Here is a 17,141-nt window from a genome sequence, read left to right on the forward strand (position 1 = left end):
ACAGAAGATGAAGAGAGAGACAGAACAATATCTGGTGATAGAGATCTCTAAGGAGAGAAAAAAATATGTAGGGAAAGGGAAGATAAATACCAAAATCAATTCCTAGAGATAATCAGGTAACGAGGTTGGGTTGGCCTGTGATAGGAGATAAGCAATTACTCTAAAATCTGCATGAGGAAATTTCTACTGCATGAACTACAAAGTTATTTCTTTATTATTATTATGAATTTGTTTTTGGTTTTAAATAACCACTTCCATAAACTTTAAAATTTCTCCCTCTGCCTCATTCCTCCGTGCCTGAAATGTCATGCAATCTCATCTGACTTCTACACAAACATTCTTATTGAACACATTTTCACATTAGTCATGTTGCATAGAGAACTAAAGGAACTGGGGAAAACCATGAGAAAACAAAACCAAAACGAAATATAACACAAGAGAAAATGGTCTGCTTCATTCTGCATTCTAATTTCATAGTTCTTTAGATGTGGGTGATATTTTGGATCTACAGACCTTTGGAAATGTTTTAGTTCCCTGCATTTAATTCCCTGCATTTAGTTCCCTGGGCTCACACATTGCGACTATTATTGTGTATAATATTCTCCTGGTTCTACTAGTTTCACTCAGCATGAGATCATATAAATCTTTCCAGGACTTTCTGAAGTCTCCCTGTTCATCTTTTCATATAGCACAATAGTATTCCATTGCCTTCATAAACCACACCTTGTTCAGCCATTCCACAATTGATGGGCATCCCCTCGAATTCTGGTTCTTGTTCATCACAAAGAGAACTACTATAAATAATTTTGTACATGTAGGTCCTTTCCCCAATTTTATGACCTCTGAGTAATAGAGCTAGAAGAGATATTGCTCCAGAATGGTTGAATAAGCTCACAGCTCCACCAACAATGAACTAGCTTTTCAATTCTACCACATCTTGCCCAACATTTATCATCTTCCTGTTTTATCATGTTAACCAATCTAATAGGTGAGATGCATTAACACATATAAGAGTTGATTTGATTTGCATCTCTGTAATCATTAGTGGTTGAGAGCAATTTTTCATTTCACTACAGATAACTTTAATCTCTTCCTCTGAATACTCCCTGTTCATATCCTTTGACCATTTATCAATTGGGGAAGAATTTGAATTCCTGTACATTTGATTCAGTCCTCTATATATTTTAGAAATGAAACCTTTGTCACAGACACTAGGTGCAAAAGTTCTTTCCCAGTTTTCTGCTCCCCTCCAAATCTTGATTGCATCGGATTTGTGTTAGAACCTTACAATTTAATGTAATCAAAACTATCCATTTTGCATTTCATGATGTTCTCTATCTCTTCTTTGATCAAAAATTTCTCCAGTCTTCATAAATGTGAAAAATACACTATTCTTTGCTCCCTTAATTTGTTTATGCTACCAATCTCCATACCTAGTCTATGTGTCCATTTGGATTTTTGTTCTTGTGTACGATACCAGGCATTGGTCTACGTTCGGTATCCACCACATGCTTATCCAGTTTTCCCAGCATTTTTTGTTGAACACTGAGTTCTTCTCAGAGAAACTGAGGTCCGTGGGTTTATCAAGCAGCAGATTTTTATAGTCTTTAACTATTATATCTTGAGTACCTAATCTATTCGACTGTTATTCCCTTCTATTTCTTAGCCAATATCAAGTGGCTTTGATTATTGCTGTTTTGCAATGGAATTTTGAGATCTGGTTTAACTTGACCACCTTCCCTAGCATTACTTTTCATTAGTTACCTTGATATTCTGGTTGTTTTGTTCTTCAAGATGAATTTTGATATTATTTTTTCTAGCTCTGCAAAATATTGACATGCTACTTAAAATTCTGGGAGCCAAAATGGTGGAACGATCAGTAAATGCTCTCTTCTCCTCCCCTTGTTGACCTTGAAAGAACCGTAAAACATTTCCCCAGAAAAATCCCGAAGAAGTGGAAACAGTAGAAGTGGCAAGCCGTCGCATAGCACGTGAGGCTAGGAAAATTACTAAGGAGGATTCCCCTCTGCTGTGGCAAAATGGGAGTAGTGCAGGACTTCAACTGTCCCAGACAGCCCCACCTCAGTGATCCTGGAGGGAATCTTGAGCCTCAGGGGGGCAGAGTCTTGCAACCACCAACACCAGAACCTGAGACATGCCTCAGCACTCAGGGGAAACAGGAAGACACTAGGGCAGCTGAGATCACCAACCACTGAGCCTGACTTTGCTCTAGCTCAGCTGAGGAGACCTACCCTGGCCAGACCACATCTCCTCCACATTTAAGCTAGCTCCAGGGCAATTCTGGTGAAATACAAAAAGACTTAACCTGGTCTCTGCTTTCTAACACCAACAAGATCAGGACCAGGATCTTTAGTTTCTAGCTGAAAGAACCAGAAGCCACAACAAACAAAACTACATAATCATGAGGAAGAAGCAAAGCAGGAAAGAAAAGACCATAGAAACTTTCTATGGGGACAAGGACCAAAACAGGAATAACAAAGAGGTCAGTACTGAGACTGTACTCTCATCTGAAACTTCAGAAGACACTATGAGCTGGTTGCAAGCACAAAGAGCTGGGAAAAGCTGAAGAGTTGAAGAAATATTTTAAAAGCCAAGTTAGAGAAATAGAAGAAAAACTGACTAATGATTTTAAAAATATAAAAAAAGAATTCACTGAAGAAAATAGCTCCTTAAAAAGAAAAATTGGAAAAATGGAAAAAGAAGTACAAAATGTAACCAGAGAAAACAAATCCTTAAAAGGAATAATTGGAGAGATGGGAAAGGAGATACAAAAGTTAACTGAAGAAAACAACTGGATAAAAATTAGAATTGGGAAAGTAGAAACTAATGACTCTATGAGACATCAAGAATCAGTCAAACAAAATCTAAAGAATGAAAAGATGGAAGAAAATATAGATTAACTAACTGGAAAAACAACTGACCTGGAAAATAGATCCATGAGAGGAAATCTGAAAATTATTGGCCTACCCGAAAGCCATGATGAACAAAAGAACCTGGACAATATCTTCCAAGAAATCAACAAGGAAAACTGCCCAAAAGTTCTATATCAAGAGGGCAAAATAGTCATCGAAAGAATCCACTGTTCACCTCCCAAAAAGGATCCCCCCCAAAAAAACACCAAGGTATATCATTATTAAATCCCAGAACTACCAAGTGAAGGAGAAAATACTACAGGCAGCCAGAAAGAAACAATTCAAATATCGATGAGCTACAGTCAACATCACACAAGACCTTGCAGGTTCTACATTAAAAGAGGGAAGGAATTGGAATATGATATTCTGTAAGGGAAAGGAGCTGGGAAAACAACCAAGGATCAATTACCCAGCAAAGGTGAGCATAATATTTGAGTCAAAGAGATGGACATTCAATGAAATAAGGGATTTCCAGACCTTCCTGATAAAAAAGTCAGATCCCAATAGAAAATTTAATCATCCATCATAAGTCTCAAGAGAGGCAAAAAAAAAAAAAAAGTAAATGGAGAAAAACACAAAACTTGTTACTCAATAAGGGCAAACTGTTTACATCCCTATAAGGGAAGATGATACTTGTTAATCTTGAGAACTGTACATTTATTATGAAATATAAAAGGGATATACATAGAAAGTGGGAGTAGGAATAAAAGAAATGATATGATGATAAAAATGTGATTTAAGGTTGCAAAGGGATTGTAACAGAAGAAGTGAAAAGGAGGACACAGAAAATGGTAAATTACATGAAAGGAAGAGGAACAAAATTATAATAGAGTAGAGGGAAAGAGGGCAGGGAGATGACCATTGTTTGAGAGGTACTCTCATCTGATTGGTTCAAGGAAGGAACAACAAAGTTAATTAAGTATATAAATCTAACTAGCTCTATAGGCAGTAGAAAGGGAAGGGGGAAAGAAAGGGGAGGGGAGGCTAAAAGGTAGGAAATAAGTAGTAAGGGTAAAGAGGAGTAAATAGGAAGGGGGCTGAGAGAAGGAAGGGAAGACTGAGGGAGGTAGTGGTCAAAAATTAAAACTCCATTTTGGAGGGGAACAGGAAAGGGAGAACTAAAAGCACAAAATGTTGGAAAGAGGATGGAGGGAAAGAGACAGATAATAATAACTGAGAATGCAAATGGGATGAACTCTCTCATAAAATGGAGAAGGATAGCAAAATTAATCTAATCAAAAGAGATAAGGAAAGAATCTGTATCTTACTAAAAGGAACCATAGACAATAAAGCAATATCATTACTAAACATATGTGCTCCAAGTGGTATAGCATCCAAATCCCTAGAGGAGAATTTAAGGAAGTTACAGGAAGAAATAGATAGCAAAACTATACCAGCTGGGCACCTCAACCTCCCCCTCTCTGAACTTGATAAATTTAACTTCACAATAAACTGTAAAGAAGTCAAGGAGATGAATAGAACTCTGGATAAGGTAGATATGATAAATCTGCTGGAGAAAACTCAATAGTGATGTAAGGGAATATATCTTTCTCTCAGAGGTACATGGCACATATACAAAAATTGACAATGAACTAGGGCATAAAAACCTCATAATCCAGTGCAGAAAGGCAGAAATAGTGAATGCACCTTTCTCAGATTATAATGCAATAAAGATTACATGTAATAAAAACCCATGGAAAAATAGAGAAAAATTCAATTGGAAACTAAAACATCCAATCTTAAAGAATGACTGGGTTCAACAACAAATCATAGAAACAATAAACAACTTCATTCAAGAGGATGGCCATAATAAGACAACCTACCAAATTTATGGGATACTGCAAAAGAAGTTCTTAGATGAAGCTTTATATCTTTGAATGCCTACATGAATAAAATACAGAAAGTAGAGAACAATGAATTGGGCATGCAGCTGAAAAAACTCGAAAAAGAACAAATTGAAAATCCCCAAGTAAATACAAAATTAGAAATAGTGAAAAACAACAGAAAGACAAATGAAACTGAAATTGAGGAAGCTATTGAAATAATAAATAAAACTTGGAGTTGGTTTTATGAAAAATACGATAAAATTGATAACCTTTTGGCCAATTTGATTAAGAAAAGTAAAGAAGAAAACCAAATTACCAATATCAAAAATGAAAATGATGAACTCACCTCCAATGAGGAGGAAATTAAAACAATAAGTGGAAATTACTTTGACCACCTGTGTGCCAATAAATTCAACAATCTAAATGAAATGGATGATTATTTTAAAAAAAACATAAATTGCCCAGATTAACAAAAGAAGAAGTTGAATACTTAAACAACCCCTTCTCAGCAAAAGAAATTGAACAGGTCATAAATGAACTCCTAGGAAAAGCTCTCCAGGGTCAGATGGATTCACAAGTGAATTTTATCAAACATTTAAAGAACTATTAATTCCAATACTATTTTGATTATTTGGGAAAACTGGGGAAGGAGTCCTCCCAAATTATTTTTATGATACAAATATAATTTTGATACCTAAACCAGGAAGAGACAAAACAGGGAAAGAAAATTATAGACCAATATCTCTAAAGAAAATTGACACAAAAATTTTAAATAAGAATTTGGCTAAAAGTATACAGCAACGTATCACGAGAGTACTACATTGTGATCGGGTAGAATTTATACCAGGAATGCAGGGCTGGTCCAGTATTAGGAAAATTATTAGCATTATCGATTGTATCAACAACAAAACTAACAGAAACCACACGATTCTCCCAATAGATGCAGAAAAAGCTCCTGAGAAAACACAACACCCATTCCTATTGAAAACACTGGAGACCATAGGAATAAATGGAACTTTCCATAAAATAACAAGCAGTATCTACCTAAAACCATTAGCAAGCATTATATGCAATGGGGATAAGCTAGATGCATTCAATTATATCAGAGGTGAAGCCAGGATGTACAGTATCACCACCAGTATTCAATATTGTACTAGAAACGTAAGCTGCAACATTAAGAGAAGAAAGAGAAATTAAAAGAATTAGAATAGGCAAAGAAGAAACTAAGTTATCACTCTTTGCAGATGATATGATGATATACTTAGAGAGTTTCAGAGAATCAAGTAAAAAATTACCTAAAATAATAAAAAAATCTTTGGCAAATTTGTAGGTTAAAAAATAAACCCACACAAATCTTCATTTCTACATATTACTAACAAAGTCCAACAGCAAGAGATAGAAAGAGAAATCACATTTAAAGCTACTGTAAATACTATAAAATATTTGGGAGTCTACCTGCTGCAACCAACTGAGCCACTATATGAACAAAATTACAACACTTTTCACACAAATGAAATCACATCTAAGTAAGTGGAAAAACTTCAGTTGTTTGTGGGTAAGCAGAGCCACTATAATAAAAATGACAATTCTACCTAAATCAATTTATTTATTCAGTGCCATACCCATCAACCCATCAGATAATTATTTTGTAGAGCTAAAAAAATATCATAATTCAGCTGGAAGAACAAAGAGTCCAGAATAGCAAGGGAACTAATGAAAAGAAATTCTAGGGCCTAGCTCTACCAGATCTCAAATTGTATTAACAAGCAGCAATTATCAAAACTTCTTGGTACTGGCTAAGAAACAGAAAGGTAGACCAATAGGACACAGCAGCCAATGAATATAGCAATCTGCTTTTTGATAAACCCCAGGACCCCAGCTTCTGGAATAAGAATTCACAGTTCGACAAAAATTCCTGGGTAAACTGGATAACAGTGTGACAGAAACTAGGCAAAGACTAATGCTTGACAACGTACTCAAGAATAAAGTCCAAATGGGTACATGATCTAGGTATAAACATCTATAGTACAAATAAATAAGTGAGCAAGGAATAGTGCATTTATCACATTGATGGACAAGGGAACACTTTTTGACTAAACTACAGGTAGAAAACATTAAGAAGTGAAAAATGGATAATTATGATTACATTAAATTGAAAAGTTTTGCACAACCAAACCGAATGCAACCAAGATTAGGAGGGAAGCAGAAAAGTGGAAAAGAATTTTTGCAACTAGTGTCTGTGATAAAGGCTTCATTTCTAAAATATATAGAGAACTGAATCAAATGTACAAGAATACAAGTCATTCCCCAATTAATAAACTGTCAGAGGATATGAACAGGTAGTTTTCAGAGGAAGAAATCAAATGCCAACTATAGTCATATGAAAAGAATGCGGCTTCTGTTGAACAGCTGCCTTGGCTTACAGATTTATTTAGTTCGTTATGCTCCCCTTAACCTTTTCTCTTTCTTGGAAAATCATTCTAGGACAGAGGAAGATCTTAAGATACTGCCACAAACCTGCTGCCCTCATGTCTTTTTTGCTCATCCATCAGCCTCAGTATTCCTGGTTGAAAGATCAGGGACTCAAAGAAGAAAATGAAGGTGTGTATAATGGGACCTGGGGTGGAAGAGGAGAGGCTGTTACAAGCTACTGCCCAGCTAACAATGAACTTATAGCAAGAGTCCATCAGGTCAGTCTGGTAGATTATGAAGAAACACTAAAGAAAACCAAAGAAGCCGGGAAGATATGGGAAGATACTCCAGCCCCTAAATGAGGAGAAATAGTGAGACAGATTGGGGAAGCCTTGCGACAGAAGATCCAAATCTTAGGAAACTTGGTATCTTTGGAGATGGGAAAAATCTTCGTGGAAGGTGTTGAAGAAGCTCAAGAGTATGTGGATATCTGTTACTATGCTGTTGGTTTATGACGAATGATTGGAGGACCCATTTTGCCTTCAGAAAGACCTGGCCATGCCCTCATTGAACAGTGGAACCCTTTGGGCTTAGCTGGAATTATCACTGCATTCAACTTCCCAGTGGCTGTGCATGGCCAGAATAATGCCATTGCTCTGATTTGTGGGAAAGTCTGCCTTTGGAAAGGAGCACCAACAACTCCACTCACTAGTGTAGCTGTCACAAAGATAATTGCCAAAGTTTTGGAAGACAACAATTTACCTGGTGCAATCTGTTCCACGACATGTGGTGGCACTGATATCAGCACAGCAATGGCCAAAGATGAGCAGGTAGATCTGCTGTCCTTTATTGGAAGCACCCAAGTGGGAAGACAGATGTCAGTCATGGTACAGGAGAGGTTGGGGAGAAGTTTGTCAGAGCTTGGAGGAAACAATGCTATTATTGTTTCTGAAGATGCTGACCTCAATTTAGTTGTTCTTTCGGCTCTTTTTGTGGCTGTGGGAACAGCGGGCCAAAGATGTACAACTGCTAGACGATTGTTTTTGCATGAAAGCATCCATGATGAAGTTGTAGACAAGCTTAAAAAGGCATATGCCCAAATTCATATTGGAAACCCATGGGACTGTAATGTCCTCTATGGGCCCCTCCCCACCAAACAGGCAGTAAACATGTTCCCTGGTGCAGTGGAAGATGCCAAAAAGCAGGGTGGCATGGTGGTTGATGGTGGGGAGACTATAGATCGCCCTGGAAATTACATAGAGCCAACGGTTGTGACTGGTCTTGATCATGATGAGTCCGTTGTGCACAAAGAGACATTTGCTCCTATCCTTTATGTTTTAAAATTCAAGAATGAAGGAGGTCTAGACGTGGAATAATGAAGTAAAACAAGGTCTTTCAAGTAGTATCTTAAAGGACTTGGGAAGAATCTTTCGATGGCTTGGGCCTAAAGGATCAGATTGTGGCATTGTAAATGCCAATATTCTGACAAGTCGTGCTGAAACTGGAGGTGCATTTGGAGGTGAGAAGCATACTGGTGGCGGCAGAGAATGGGGAAGTGATTCATGGAAGCAATATATGAGACGATCTACTTGCACCATCAACTACAGTAAAGACCTTCCTCTGGCACAAAGAATCAAGGTTCAGTGATGATGTTTTAGGTTTCTATGACCTCCACACTGAACTTTTTAAGATGATAACAAATCTTGTTATTTGAAAGTGGAAAATAAAGTTGCAAAAGAAACAGAAGGCATTTATTTAGTGAAAGATGGATTGGAATTGCTCATCATTCCCATTTTCTTTTTTAAAAGCAAATTTTGGATTTAAAATCAATACATTCCATTTGCCTAAGAAAAGTGAAAATCTGAGTAATTCATCCCTTCTTTGGAAAGAAAACAAGTGTGAATAAACTTGAACAATATTTGCAGGACAGGGAGAAATGATAACCATATTTCTGATAATAGGAGCCTTACAAAAAATAGATTTTTTTAACCTGCCTATTTCTATAGTCATTCCTCTCACTTGTAGTGAAAACTTACTTACCATTTTAATCAGAGAATCTTCCAAACAAGAAATTGATGGTGAAAGTCTTCTCAATTATATTGATCAGGATTATACATGGTGGCTTGGGTTTTTAGAAATATTGTAATAGATACTGTTGATAATATGAAATAAATATTACTACATGTAGATTTAGAGGTTTATATAGGATAGTATCACTGTAATGATCATCAATTTAGTCTTGAAGTCATGTGGGTCTGTGGATTTCTAATATATAGTTTCTAGAATACAGCCCTCATATAATTCCTCCCCTCCAAGTTTACAATCTAGTGCAGAGTATCACTGACATAAAACTTCTGTGGATTTCGTAAAGAAAATCTATTTTGATCACCCGGTTTTTCACTTTTTATAATTGCAACGAATTTGAGATTCCATGTGATTAAAGATTCCAATATAAGTTTCTATAGGTTAGAGTGTAAATGTAAATGCTAACAATAGCTATGTGAAAGGTTCTAAAAATATCGTGATAATATAAATATGTTGTATTTCAATCAGGTACGCACATTTTCAGGTCATCTTAGTCAAGTAACCTTGATCAAGTTGGATTTAAGAGTTTTTCCTATATGAAAATAAGCAGCATTCAGATGATTTTTCTAAATAATTGTGTATAGTTCTTGTTTAAAGTTTGGCCTCTCATACTTTTTGTGCAGTGTACAGTAATTTTTCAAACCGTTGTGCCTAAATACAGATGGTATCTGTACTGGAGTTTGAAGTTGCTTACATTTTTAATTGCTGTTTTTACCAATAACTTCTCAATGAGATTTATTGCTTATGTTTCTAAAATGCCTTATGACATGAATTGTTGTGGCCTCTTTTGTACAGTGCTAATTTCAAGTTGTTTTTTTTTTTAAGAGGAGGATAAAATTTGGGACACTAAGATAATGCCATATAACGAACTTAAAATACTTTCTTTCTAGAATGAATTTCCCAGCAATAATAAATAATTAAATATTTCCTCTTATTGCTTTAAAAAAAAGAAAGAATGCTCTAAATCACTGTTGACTAGAGAGATGCAAATCAAAACAACTCTGAGATACCACATCCCACCTATTAGATTGACTAATATCACAAAATAGGATGATCATCAAGGTTGGGGAAGATATGGGAGAGTTGGAACATTATTTTATTGTTGGTGGAGCTGTGAGCTGATCCAACCATTCTGGAGAGCAATTTGGAGCTAAGCTCAAAGGGCTACAAAAATGTACATACCCTTTGACCCAGCAATACTGCTTCTAAGATTGTATCCCCAAGAGATCATAAAAATGGGAAAGGGTCCCACATGTACAAAAATATTTATAGCTGCTATCTTTGTGGTGGCCAAAAACTGGAAATTAAGGGGATGCCCATTAATTGTGGAATAACTGAGTAAACTGTGGTATATGAATGCAATGGAATACTATTATGCTATAAGAAATGATGAATATGTAGACTTCAGAGAGGCCTGGAGAGACTTAAAAGAATTGATGCTGAGTGAAAGGAGCAGAACTAGGAGAACTTTGTACCCAGCAAAAACCACAGTGTGCAGGAGTTTTTCTGGTAGACTTTGTACTTCATTGCAATGCAAGAACTTAAAAAATTCCCAATGGTCTCTTAAGGCAAAATGCCTTGCACTTTTGAAAGAAGTATGAAATTCGATCACAAAATGTAGCGAATCATTTTCTTTTGTATTGCGTTTTGTTTTTCTTTTATGATTTCTCCCATTCATTTTAATCCTTATGTGCAAGTAGGCTAAGATGAAAATGTATTTAATAGGAATGTATGTGTAGAACCTATACAAAACTGTATGCTGTCTCAAGGAGGGGGGGGAAGGAAAAAATCTAAGTTATATGGAAATGATTGTTGAGCACTGAAAACAAATCAAAATTTTTTAAAAAAGAAAATAATTATGTGGCAGTTTGATTGGTATGGCAATAAATAAGTAAATTAATTTAGTTAGAATTGTCATTTTTATTATATTCGCTCAGCCTACCTACAATTACCTGATGTTTTGTCCAATTACTTAGATCTGACTTTATTTGTGCGAAAAGTTCCTTAAATTTTGTAGTTGTGCTCATATACTCCCTGGGTCTGTGCTGCCGAATAGACTCCCAGATATTCTGTAGCGTCTACTATAGCTTTAAATGTGATTTCTCTTTCCATCTTGTGTTGTAGGGCTTTGTTGGTAATGTACAGAAATGCAGATGATTTATATGGGTTTACTTTGTGACCTGGAACTGTGGGAAGTTGTTTTTTATTTCAAGTAATTTTTTACTTGTTTCTCTGGGTTTCTCTAAATATATCAAATCATCGGTAAAGAGGGATGACTTACTTTCTTCTGTGCCTATCCTAATTCCTTCATTTTCTTTTTCATCTCTTCTGGTTAAAGCTAATATTTCTAGTATCATACTGAATAACAGTGGTAATGATAAACCTCCTTGTATCACCCCAGATCTTATTGGAAATGCATTCAGCTTGTCCCCATTACATGTAACGCTTGCTGATGATTTTAGGTAGATTCGACTTATTATTTTATTGTAGGCTCTATTTATTCCTAAAGTCTCCATCATTTTCAATTTGAAAGGGTGTTGGATTTTGTCAAAAGTTTTTCTGCATCTATTGAGATAATCATATGGTTTCTGTTAGTTTTGTTGTTGAAACAATCAAAACTGATAGTTTTCCTAAAATTGAACCAGGTCTGCATTTCTGGAATAAATACTTCCTGATCCCAATGTATTATTCTCATGGTGAGTTGTATTCTTTTTGTTAAAATCTTATTTAAATTTTTGCATCTGTATTCATTAAGGAAACTGGTCTATAATTTTCTTCCTCTGATTCGATTCTTCCTGGTTTAGGTATCAGAACCGTATTTGTATCATCAAAAGAATTTGATAGGACTCCTTCACCAATTTTCCCAAATAATCTACATAATATTAGAATTAATTGTTCCTTAAATGTTTGGTAGAATCCATTTGTGAATCATTCGTGCCCTGGAGATTTTTTCCTAGAGAATTCATTGATGGTTTGTTCAATTTCTTTTTCTGTGATGGTGCTATTTAGTATTCAGATTCCTCTTCTATTAATGTAGGCATTTTATATTTCATATTTTATCTTATTTAATATGGGCACACAGTTGGGCAAAGTGATTTATAATTATTGTTTAAATTTCTTCCTCATTGGAGGTGAGCTCATCTTTTTCTTTTTTGACACTGGTAATTTGCTTTTCTCCTTTATTTTCTTAATTTTTATTTTTTAAATTGATTTATCTTATTTGTTTTTAGTGTTCAACAATCACTTCCATATGTCTTAGATATTTTTTCCTCTCCCTCCTTATTCCTCCCTCTCTACCTCCCCTCTCTGTCCCTGAGACAGTGCAAAATCTTATATAGGTCTGACATGTACATTTGTATTAAATGCTTGTTGCACAGAAGAATTAAAATGAATGGGAGAACCCATAAAACAAATCAAAACACAATACATAAGTCTGTTTCTGTCTGTGATCCAACTCCATAGTTCTTTCTCTGGTTGTGGAAAGTGTTTTCCCTCAAGAGTCCATTGGAAAGTTTTTAAGTCCATACATTTCAATGAAGTACTAAATCTACCATAAAAATTCCTTGCACACCGTGGTTGCTGCTGTGTACAAAGTTCTTCTGGTCCTGTTCTTTCCACTCAGCATCAGTTCATATAAGTCTTTTCAAGCTTCTCTGAAGTCTTCCTTTTCATTGTTTCTCATAGCATGGTAGTATTCTATTACATTCATAAACCACAGCTTGTTCAGCCATTCTCCAATTGATGGGCATCCCCTTGATTTCCAGTTTTTGACCACCAAAAAAAGAGCTGCTGTAAATATTTTTGTACATGTGAGACACTTTCCTATTTCTTTGATCCCTTTGCGATAGAGTCCCAGGACTGATAGTGCTGGGTCAAAAGATATGGACATTTTTGTAGCCCTTACGGCATTGTTCCAAATAGCTCTCCAGAATCATCGGATCAGCTCATAGCTCCACCAGCAATGTAGTCCAACTCTCCCACATCTTCTCCAACATTTATCACCATCGTGTTTTGTCATGTTAGCCCATCTGATAGGTGTGATGTGGTATCTCAGAGCTGTTCTGATTTGCATCTCTGTAATAAAAAGTGATTTAGAGTATTTTTTCATATAATTATAGATAGCTTTAATTTCTTCCTCTGAAAATTCTCTGTTCATATTCTTTGACCCTTTATCAATTGGGGAATGACATGTATATTGTGCATTTGACTGAATTCTCTGTAGATTTTAGAAATGAGGCCTTAATCACAGGCACTAGTTGCAAATATTTCTTTCATAGTTTTCTACTTCCCTCTTAATCTTGGTTGCATTGGGTTTGTTTGTGCAAAAATTTCTCAATTTAATGTAATCAAAATTATCCACTTTACACTTCATAGTGTTCTCTATCTCTTGTTAGGTCAAAAATTTCTCCATTCTCCACAAATCTGACAATTACACTATTGCTTACTCCCCTAATTTGTTTAAAGTATCAATCTTTATACCTAGATCATATATTCATTTGAACTTCATTCTTGCGTAGGTGTCAGGCATTGGTCTATGACTAGTTTCTTCCACACTTACCCATTTTTCCCAGAAATTTTTGTCAAACAGTGAGTTCTTATTGCAGAACTTGGGATCCTCGGGTTAATCAAGCAGCAGATTGCTATATTCATTAACTACTGTGTCTTGAGTACCTAACGTATTCCACTGGTCTACCCCTCTCTTGTTAGGTAGGAACAAGTGGTTTTGATGATTCCTTCCTTTTAATACAATTTGAGATCTGGTATAGCTAAGTCATCTTCCCCAGTATCCCATTTAATTAGTTCCCTTGATATTTTGGACTTTTTGTTCTTTCAGATGAATTATGATATTATTTTATCTAGCTCTACAAAATAGTGACCTGGTAGTTTGATTGGTATGGCACTGAACAAGTAAATTAATTTAGGTAGCATTGTTATTTCTATTATATTAATTTGGCCTACCCGCAAGCAACTGATGAATTTCCACTTTCTTAGAAGTGACTTTATTTGTGCGAATAGTGTTTTGCATTTGTCTTCATATAGTTCCTGGGTTTATTTTGGCAGATAGACTCCCAGATATTTTATAGTGTCTACCATATCTTTAAACGGGATTTCTCTTTCTATCTCTTCCTGTTGGGCTTTGTTGGTAATATATAGAAATGCAGGTGATTTATGTGGGTTTATTTTGTAACCTGCAAAGTTGCCACAGTTGTTTATTATTTCAAGTAATTTTTACTTGATTCTATGGGATTCTCTAAATATATCATCATATAATCTGCAAAAAGTGATAACTTAGTTTCTTCTTTGCCTGTTCTAAGTCATTCAATTTCTTTGTCTTCTTTTATTGCTACAGCTAGCATTTCTAATACCACATTGATTAACAGTGTTGATAATGGACATACTTGCTTCACCCCTGACCTTACTGGTAATGCATCTAGCTTGTCCCCATTCCATATAATGCTTGCTGATGGTTTTTGGTAGGTGCTGTTTATTATGTTATGGAAAGTTCCATTTATTCCTATGCTTTCCAGTGCATTTTCAATAGTAATGAGTATTGTATTTTGTCAAAAGCTTTTTTTGCATCTATTGAGATAATCATGTGGTTTCTCTCAGTTTTCTTGTTGATATGGGCAATAAAGTTAATAGTTTTTCTAATACTGAACCACCCCTATATTCCCGGTATAAATCCTACCTGATCATAATGAATCATTGTCATGATAAGTTGTTGTATTCCTTTTGCAAATATCTTATTTAAAATTTTTGCATTTATATTCATTAGAGAAATTGATCTACATTATTCTTTCTCTGTTTTGACTCTTTCTCGTTTAGATATTAGAACCATGTGTGTATCATAAAAAAGAATTTGGTAGTATCCCTTCTTCGGTAGTTTTTCCAAATAGTCTATATAGTATTGGCATTAACAGTTCTTTTAATATCTGATAGAATTCATTTGTAAATCCATCTAGCCCTAGACATTTTTTCCTTGAGTTCTTCAATTTATTTTTTTGAGATGGGGTTATTTAAGTACTCAGCTTCCTCTTGTGTTAATGTGTGCAATTTATATTTTTAAAAATAATCATCCATCTCATTTAGATTGTAGAATTTATGGGCATACAGTTGGGCAAAGTAATTTCTAATTATTGTTTTAATTTACTCCTCATTGGAGGTGAGTTCACCCTTTTCATTTTTGATGTTGGCAATTTGGTTTTCTTCTTTTTTTACTAATTAAACTGACCAAAGGTTTATAAATTTTATTGTTTTTTTCATAACATCAACTCTTAGTTTTGTTTATTAGTTCAATAATTTTCGTCATTTCAGTTTTATTAATCTCTTCTTTGGTTTTTCGTATTTCTAATTTGTTATTTACTTGGGGATTTTCAATTTGTTCTTTTCAAGTGTTTTCAACTGTATACCCCTTTCTTTGATCTCCTCTCTCTCTTTTATTCATGTACGCATTCAAAGTCATAAAGTTTCCCCTAAGAACTACTTTTGCAGTATTCCATAAGATTTGATAGATTGTCTCATTATTGTTATTCTGTGGTATGAAGTTATTGATTGTTTCTATATTTTTTTTTGGTCAACCCATTCATTCTTTAATATTGGATTGTTTAGTTTCCAAATAGTTTATGATTTATGTTTCCATTGCCTTTGATTGTATGTTAGTTTCATTGCATTATGATCTGAGAGGGATGTATTGACTATCTCTGCCTTTGTGTACTGGATTGTGAAGGTTTATTAATTGGTACATCGTCAGTTTTTGTATATGTGCCATTTACCACTGAGAAAAATGTATGTTCCTTTCTATTCCCATTCAATTTTCTCCAGAGATCCATCATATCTACCTTATCCAGAGTGCTATTCACCTCTTTAATTTCTTTCTTGTTCATTTTGAAGTTACATTTATTAAGGTCAGGGAGCGGGAAGTTGAAGCCCCGCACTAGTATAGTTTGTCTGTTTCTTCCTGTAACTCCTTTACTTCTCCTCTGGGAATTTGAATACTATACCACTTGAAGCATATATGTTTAGTAATAAAATTGCTTCCTTGTCTATTGTGCCTTTCAGAATCATATGGCTTCCTTATCTCTTTTGATTAGATGTATTTCTGCTTTTCCGTTGTCTGAGATTGGGATTGCTGCCCCTACTTTTCTTACATCATCTGAAGCACAAAATATTCTGCTCCAGCCTTTTCCCTTTTCTCCATGTGTATACCCCAGTTACAAATGTGTTTCTTCTAACAACATATTGTTGGATTATGGTTGCATTTTCCTATCCATCTCCTTTTTATGGGAGTTTTCATCCCATTCACATTCACAGTTATGATTACTGTCTCTGTCTTTCCCTCCATCCCCTTTACCTTTCTTTATGCTTTTAGTTCTCCCTTCTCCCTTCCATTCCACAATAGAGTTTTAATTTTTGACCACCGCCTCCCTCAGTCTTCCCTTCCTTCTTTCAGGCACTCTCCCAATTACTCCTCTTTTCCCTTACTACTTCTTCCGTTCACTTTAGCCTCCCCTCCCTTTTGTTTTCCTCCTCCTCTTCTACTCCCTATAGGGCTAATTGTATTTCTATACTTAACTGAGCTTGTTGTATTCTCCTTGAATTCAATCAATTGAGAGTAACTCTCAAACAATGCTCATCTCCTTCCCCTTTTTCTCTCTACTGTAGTATATTTTTCTTCCTCTTCCCAGATAGACTTAATTTTTTTCTACCTCCTCCTTTTCACATCTCCCATGACAATCTCTTAGCACCCTTAAATCACACTTGTTATCATCACATCTTTTAATTTATACCCACTCCCTCTACCTATGTATATCACTTTTTCATTTCATAATAAATACACTTTTCTCAAGATTACCAAGTATAATCCTTCCTTATAGGGATGTAAACA

The 17,141-nt window shown here is 35.2% G+C and overlaps 1 pseudogene; it reads left to right on the top strand.

Moving 5' to 3' along the window:
- The first annotated feature begins 7,200 nt into the window (after positions 1 to 7,200).
- LOC140516907 (alpha-aminoadipic semialdehyde dehydrogenase pseudogene) lies at positions 7,201 to 8,818 on the top strand (annotated as a pseudogene).
- The last annotated feature ends 8,323 nt before the right edge of the window (positions 8,819 to 17,141 follow it).

The sequence above is a fragment of the Notamacropus eugenii genome, assembly GCF_028372415.1.
Source record: "Notamacropus eugenii isolate mMacEug1 chromosome 2 unlocalized genomic scaffold, mMacEug1.pri_v2 SUPER_2_unloc_1, whole genome shotgun sequence".
Taxonomy (NCBI): domain Eukaryota; kingdom Metazoa; phylum Chordata; class Mammalia; order Diprotodontia; family Macropodidae; genus Notamacropus; species Notamacropus eugenii.